At 35.6% G+C, this 7,977-nt stretch overlaps 1 protein-coding gene across 2 annotated transcripts in view; it reads left to right on the top strand.

The window, feature by feature from the left end:
* brox (BRO1 domain and CAAX motif containing) overlaps window positions 1–7,977 on the top strand; it is a 23,301-nt gene that overhangs the window by 13,332 nt on the left and 1,992 nt on the right. Inside the window, exons 15-16 of one of the 2 annotated variants that reach the window (XR_001631988.1) lie at window positions 958–1,057; window positions 7,431–7,497. The gene's annotated coding sequence lies outside the window, so the exon portion shown is untranslated. Of the gene's footprint in view, window positions 1–957; window positions 1,058–7,430; window positions 7,498–7,977 lie in introns of those variants that run through there. The other variant, XM_016461668.1, reaches the window with a different exon arrangement.

Here is a 7,977-nt window from a genome sequence, read left to right as displayed (position 1 = left end):
TGTGTGTATATATATATATATATATATATATATATATATATCCAGTAACTCCAATTAGTGTCAATCTCACACATTTTAACTGATTATTGCGTATTTCACAGCTAGCCATATTTTAACCATGTTCATACTTTTTAACCGAATAAATTAAATAAATTAAAAAATTGTTTTCACTGTGAAAAGATTAATGCTGATTCTAAGCGATTTTTATAAATGCATTTTGAAAATGTGATTATTTAAAATCAAATTGATGCAAATAGTTAATATGATATTTTTGAGTGCAGAAATCTTACCTCTTTCATTTATGTATGACTGAAAAATGTGTATCACGTTAAGTTTATTAGTTTTTGTTAAATGGAATTTCAAAAATGTTATATGCAATTCAAACACACAAAGCTTAAATTTAGGCCTACATTTTTTTTAGCATAAAGGAGAGAACAAAACAATGCTTAAATGCTCCTGTGATGTGTATTATCTGAAAAAGAAAAGTCGAAGAAAACAAATCGGCTTCAGTTTTTAAGAAGAAACGTCTAGTTTTGATCATCTAAAAATCAGTGGTTCCCAACCCTGGTCCCTGAGGCACCCCAACACTGCATGTTTTGCATATCTCCTTAATCAGACACACCTGATTCAGATCCTCAGCTCATTAGTAGGGACTCCAAGACCTGAAATTGGTGTGTCAGAGAAAGGAGACATGCAAAATGTGCAGTGTTGGGGTGCCTCAGGGACCAGGGTTGGGAACCACTGATCTAAATGACTCAAACCCGAAATGGTGATGTACAGGAGCCGCTGAGAAGTAGAGACTCCAAGACCTGAAATTGGTGTGTCAGAGAAAGGAGACATGCAAAATGTGCAGTGTTGGGGTGCCTCAGGGACCAGGGTTGGGAACCACTGATCTAAATGACTCAAACCCGAAATGGTGATGTACAAGAGCCGCTGAGAGATGTCAATCCCCGACAGATCATTAATTTCTCTAGTGGAGAGACTCTGACAGAGGACGACAGTGAGGAAGAGGAGGGACAACATCAGCGTTAATCAAGCGCCCAGTGCTTCTGACCTGGTCAGTGTGAATGACTCTCAATAACAGAATAATACAAATTTAATCTGTCAGGTATGAAAACAACCAAAGCTTGTTTAATATTTTTACCTTTTAGTATTGGACATTACATGTATTGGACATTAATTTTACGGTAGTATACCGTTTTTGGAAGTGAAAAAGACCGTATAATTTACAGTGAATAACCGTAAATTGACATTCCCAGAATTCCCTGTGTTACATTTCAAATTTGATGTGTTTTTTTTTTGTTGAAATAACTATGTTATTTCTTAGTTTTTTCTTATCAGATTTGTATATTAGGGTTGTGTGTTACACCTAATGTTGTTAAATGAATGTTTATTGCATTATATCAGTTTCATGTGTGTTACATGATGGTGTTTAGTGTTTGTGTGAATGACACTGTGCACCTTCTATATATGTTATTATTTAAAAGCTGCTTGTGATGGGCTTTGGTTCATCATGTGACTTTCTCATCACCACCTGCATTTGGTGGTTATCAGTGTATTACAAAGGTACAAAACAGATTTCAGTACTTCAATAGGTTGGTGGTATATTAACATTATACCAGTTAATGAAATTACGGTTTTTAACTGTAAATTTAAGTTAAAACCGTAAAACTTAAAATGTTGCTACCGTATTTTTTAAGGTAAAATTCCGGCAACCACAGCTGCCGGTTTTTTACTGTCAATTTTACGGATTTTTTTTTACAGCGTATGTCAGTAGGTGTCGATAAGTGAAAATATTTGTGTTTCATGAGCGAGTTATTGAATCATTTAGTCAACCGATTCATTAAAAACAGTTTAGAGTTGTTGAGATGTTGACGACCAGTAATTTTGAATTTTATTAGGCTACATATGCGTGTCAAAAAATACATTAAAGTAAAGCACTCTAGAAAGAATGTTAAAGCACTGTTTTCTCCACAAATTATAACAAAGCAGCCTAAATAAATTATGACTTTAACGTTATCACAACATGTGAACCTTCGAACATTCAGAAGTCTTCAAAAGGAAGAAACTTGAGTGAATGAAACGAATCATTGGGTGCGAACGCGCGAATGATTCATTCACTTCGAAAAACATTCGTTCGCAAACAATTTTTCGCATCTGTATTCAAATAGTTACATAAAAGAAGTTCCTGCTATTGTATTTACCTGAAAGAACCCTTGATTTTGCCACAGCCACAATGATGCACCTCATTTCTGACTGACTGATAAGGAAAAGACAGACAAGAACTCATAAGAAACTATGCAGAGGACATAAATAATCAGTGATCAATTTAAATACAGACCCCATTTTACCTGTGAAGTGTGTCTGCTGCGAAACACACAGGAACACGACGGTAAAGATCCATCTCCTGTGGAGTCCAGGTCAGTGTTGCCACCAACACCCCATTACTCTCACTTGTCAGAGTCTTAGACATATTAGAGGGGCCACTGACCTGGAAGTCAGAGATGCTACACAGACAGGAGCAAAAGAAAGATCAGATAACATTACTGTAACTCAGTCGGCAGACACATGAAAAACCTGATTCGGCATACATTGACATTTGAGCATGTCAAGGTTGGATCTACTGATAAAAAAGGAATTAAGTTCAATTCATCTGCTCATCAAAATCACGCCACTTAGAAATGAAATGAAAAGATTGATTACAAATCTATGACTGCCACCAAAAGCAAAATGCAATCAAATCTGGAGGGTGCAGTAATGAAGAGTTGGCTTAATAAATATATAAGAGAAATATTGTGATTCTTTGTGTGATGAACACAAAACATTATTCAGACCTGCTGTCTGAGATCTGTGCTCGGAGGGTGATCTCATGCGCCTCTCCCACAGCGGCATGATGCACATCTCCATGTAAAGGAGTTGGTGTCAAGAAACTTGGTTTGTTCACGCCTGGTACACAACCCTGAGATGGTGGAAGAACTGCAAGATGGTGTAGATCGTGTTTAAATACACAGAAATGCACAAACACAGCATCAGTGCTACACAATTCACAACAGACCTAAAATAAAAGCGTCGCATCCACTCATAAAACTAAAGGCACCATGAAGCACCTTTAACATCCACGAAAGCTTTTCAGTGCACAAAAGGGTTTTCATATTAGAAAAAAAGCTCTTTAGATTGTTTGTTCTTCACAAGAAAAAATGGTTCTTTAAGAAATGTTTATTGAAATCTGTGGCACTACTTTGAATATACTACACTGAATATTTATTGTAAGCGGAGCATATATGTTCACTTCTACTTTCAATTACATGTTCTGATATAATTCACCACGAACCTGTTCATCCACAATTTTTCTTTTGACATGTCTTGCATTGTTTTGCATTGGCTTTTGCTAATGACATGCTTTCTCTCAAATGACAGAAACCGGTTGTTCAGGTCGATTAAACACAAATGAATGTCTTTTGTTGTCGAGGAGGTGATCGATGTCTCGAATATTGGTAGAATTATACTGTAGCTCTACACAGTATGTCAAGTTTATATTCTTTCCCATGCACTTTTGACTTCCATTTTTTTTCTTTGGATAAAAAAAAAAACGCATTCATCAACAGATTAAACATTTTACACCTTCTATCAAAAAATAAATAAATAAACAAAAATAAATTCTGCACAGAGAGCGTAAGAGGATTTCTTATGCTGTAAAATGATTTTTCAAAGCTGGAAATAAAACTATGATTATTACAGTACATTTTACAAGAAAATTCTATTTTAGTTTTTCTACTTAAAAATTTCACATTTGAATCAATGTAACTTGCCATTTCTTTGTAATTGTTTGTAAAATATACTAGCCATTTCTAACCACATTTTTACTGTACTTTGACAAATTAATACTTCTGATATTCTTTCAATTCATTTGTGAGACTTTGTATGTTAAAAAATAAAGATATTGCTCTTAAATGTTTTTAACTTTTCTACTTAATTTGAATCCATATTTGTGATTTCTTCAAATTTCTTCTGAAAAGCTATATACAAGCTTCCTAACTTATTTTATTGCATGAGGGAGAGTCTTTGTTTGACCAGTAACCGATAATGTGATTCTCACTCACTTTCAACTGCAAACTGCAGAGGCACTTGACTGAGGGCGGTTGGGTTACTGCTGTCACTGACTGCATTATTGACTGAGGAGACCCCGCTATCGTCAGTCACAGTTATGTTTGAAACGGCATAATCCTCCAGCATGAGCTCAAACACATGCACACCTACGTCCAGAGCATTTTCTCTGTGCAAAGTGCACAATTCCTACAAAAAAAGAATAAACCATGCACAGTTTAATGCACCAAAACATAAATTAAAAGGTCAAAATGTGAAAAGGGTCAAGAAACATAATTTTCCTGAACATTTGATCATTTTTTAAAACAAATTTAAGCATTTGCCCTTCTAATCTGAAGTTGAAAAGTTTGGCATTAGAAAACATTACCTCTTGAAGATGAATGTTTGGATGTTCATGGCAAACTGTGCAGTTGGCGTCTTAAACCTGCATCTCACAACATCGTCATCTGGATCATGTGCCAGCAAATGAATGCTCTGGAAGCAGTTCTGAGGAATCCTGTGTATTATTAAGATGATGGAGCAAGATTATTTATTTACAGAAGTGAATGTGTCTGTTAATGAAAATGCAAATGTATAAACACATTTTCATGATGTCATTTTAAAAAGCGCACACCTTATGTTTGGAATTGCTGCTGAAACAGGGGATCTGTTTGGAGACTGAGTGTCAGATCGTCGACCAGCGTCAACATGAGTGCGAAGCGTCCATCCACCGACACCATGAACATTATCCTCCCAGCAGCAACCAGAGGAACTGATAGAGATATTTAATAAAATGCATGTGCATTTATTTTTATGTGTTTAAATACATGAGAACATATAATTCACTTTATGCATTAACTACAGAACTTATCCTTTAACATATACACATTTTTCAGATCATTAGTATGTGCATTTTGGGATTATATTTATTTATTTGTATCTATTATGTGTATTTTGTGATTACAATGTAAGACTATCAATAACTTAAGGCAGAGCATAATAGTTCTGTTATATAAAAACAGATTCAGAATTACCTCAGAATGAATGGACCATTACTAGTGACATTGGTGGCCATGTGAACCTCTGATTGGCACCACAGATTTTCAGCTGCACTGTCTGTCACCACAGGTTTGGTGTTAGTAAGGATGCCACACGATCCACTCTCACAGATCCAGTCAACCTGAGAACCACAGGGACCCCTACTGGACTCTCTGTAGTAAAAGTGCATCTGCCAAAAACACATAGAGGAGACCGGGGCTAGTTGTCACATGATTTACATAAATTACATGACATGTTTTATATGATTTTTTTAATACGGAAAGGTTTATTTTTGTTACGTCTTGGACTTAAATAAATAATAATTAAAAAAAAAACAAATGAAAATTAGAAATGTTGACTTGGCATCTAATTTAAATAAATAAGTTTAAGTTAAAGAATTAAAAATACTAAAACTGAAACTGAAAATAAATTAAAGCCCTATAGAAATGTATAAAAATGATGAATGCACATTTAACAAAATGACTATTAAAATTAAAAATGTGAAAACTGTAAATATAAAAAATCAACACAAATGTAAAATATTAATAAACACTATAATATTATAAATACATAATATAATAATTAATACAAATAAAATAATATTGCTTTGCACCACAGCAAGCTGAGACACTTCAGGAAATTAACTATTCATGATCTAAGTTTAGATTGCATAATTTTACGTACTTTGTATGACAGTAATACACAGAAATAGTAAAAGTAAAACAAATAATACAAATAAACAAATTAAAGTGAGACTCGTTAAGTTGTAAAATTTTAAAACTGGATTTACCTCCATTGACCCATCTGGAAATCTGTTTCCAGACGTGAACGTCATGGAACCCCCATAGAAACCTACGGCTGGTTCCAGAGCGAGAGCCAAGCTCAGCAGCAGCAGCTTCGGGCCGTGTGCCATTGTGTCTGTCGGAATCGTACGGTGAGCAATTCTATATACTGAGAGATGGGTGGATACTTTCTAAGTTATTGTTTGAGTTGTTCCACCAGCTGAAGACAAGCATGTGATGAATGACAGGAATCAGCTTCCTTGAAAAGTAACATACACATGGATTAATTTTTGACTTTGAAAAAACTGTATTTTTAAAAAGTTATTAATGCATGTTGAATTATTTTCTTACTGTTCAACAAGATTAAAATACAGTTTATAATTTTTTTTTTTGCAGTCTGCATTCCAATCAAGAGGAAATGCACATTCCTCAAACATGATAGCCTACCAGATATTTAAGAGGTTTTTCAGATGATATTTCAGATTCAGAAAATCACTACCATCTGATAAAACTGAAAATTAGGCCATTGTTTAGCTACTCAACGTTATGCCATTCTAAACCGATATAGGCCTACTTTCTTTTTTGCATGTGATACAAAATATGTTAAGCAGAATGACAGTCTTAATCGCCTTGCATTTCAAGTGTGAACATTTCCACAAAAATAAGCAGACACAGAAGCAGTCAGACCCTAACATTCCCCAAAATCTCTTTTTGTGATCAAAGGAAGAAAGCAGTCATAGAGGTTTGTAAAAACACATTTAGATCAGCCTTTCCTTTAGGGCAGGTTGCGACCCTTGAGCAACATGAGGTTTATAATATTGAAGGGGAATGTTGACTTCTCTCCACCTCACGAGTCAGCGCTGATTTATTATTCTAATGTACAAATAGCTTATAACCGCAATCGGCAATCATCGGGGTCCAAGCACGGCCCATTGATGTCGAAAAGACATCAAAATTGACATTAAAAAAAAACAGGTCAAATATGCAAGTCCAACTGACGTCAAAAACGTGTAATGACGTAGATTTGATGTAGACTGAACATCAAACATTTTGGCCTACATATACATTAAACCAGTGGTTCCCAACCCTGGCCCTGGAGGCACCCCAACACAGCATGTTTTGCATGTCTCCTTAATCAAACACACCTGATCCCGATCATCAGCTCATTAGTAGAGACTCCAAGACCTGAAATTGGTGTGTCAGAGAAAGGAGACATGCAAAATGTGCAGTGTTGGGGTGCCTCAGGGACCAGGGTTGGGAACCACTGATCTAAATGACTCAAACCCGAAATGGTGATGTACAAGAGCCGCTGAGAGATGTCAATCCCCGACAGATCATTAATTTCTCTAGTGGAGAGACTCTGACAGAGGACGACAGTGAGGAAGAGGAGGGACAACATCAGTGTTAATCAAGCGCCCAGTGCTTCTGACCTGGTCAGTGTGAATGACTCTCAATAACAGAATAATACAAATTTAATCTGTCAGGTATGAAAACAACCAAAGCTTGTTTAATATTTTTACCTTTTAGGGAAACTGGACATGGAAGGATTATCCTCAGTTTTGGGGAACACAGATATTCAGAAAGTCCTTGCTATGTAAGAAAAACCTGGAAAACACTTTTATATTGCATATTCATAAAAGGACATGTTGCAGTTTCTTTAATATTAAAAGGTGGTTTAAATGACTGAAGGAGCTTTCATGTCAGAGGTCAAGATATCTTTACATGCACCGGAATATTCCGTTAGTAATCGGATTGACGGCTTGATCGGACTGAAAAGCCAGACAATCCAAATGAGCTTGATCCGAATTAAATGGTGGTGTTGACATAAAATAATCTGATCAACAGGGAAAAAATTAAGCGTGCAAACGCTTTAATCCGATTTTAAAAATACCTTGCGCTCATATGCGCACTGTATGTTTACATAGCGTTTATTTATTTACGTTAGTGGAGGAGACTGAATATTCTTTAAATGTTTGCCGAATAACCTACATACGTGAACGACCCTGTTGAAAAAACCAGCATATGCTGGTTAGGTATGTTTTGAAGCTGGGATGCTGGTTTGAGCTGGTCCTTT

The sequence above is a fragment of the Sinocyclocheilus anshuiensis genome, unplaced genomic scaffold (assembly GCF_001515605.1).
Source record: "Sinocyclocheilus anshuiensis isolate Anshui unplaced genomic scaffold, SAMN03320099.WGS_v1.1 scaffold96, whole genome shotgun sequence".
Lineage (NCBI taxonomy): Eukaryota > Metazoa > Chordata > Actinopteri > Cypriniformes > Cyprinidae > Sinocyclocheilus > Sinocyclocheilus anshuiensis.
The sequence above is the reverse complement of the archived record's forward strand: the minus strand, read 5'-3'. Positions and strand labels throughout refer to the sequence as shown.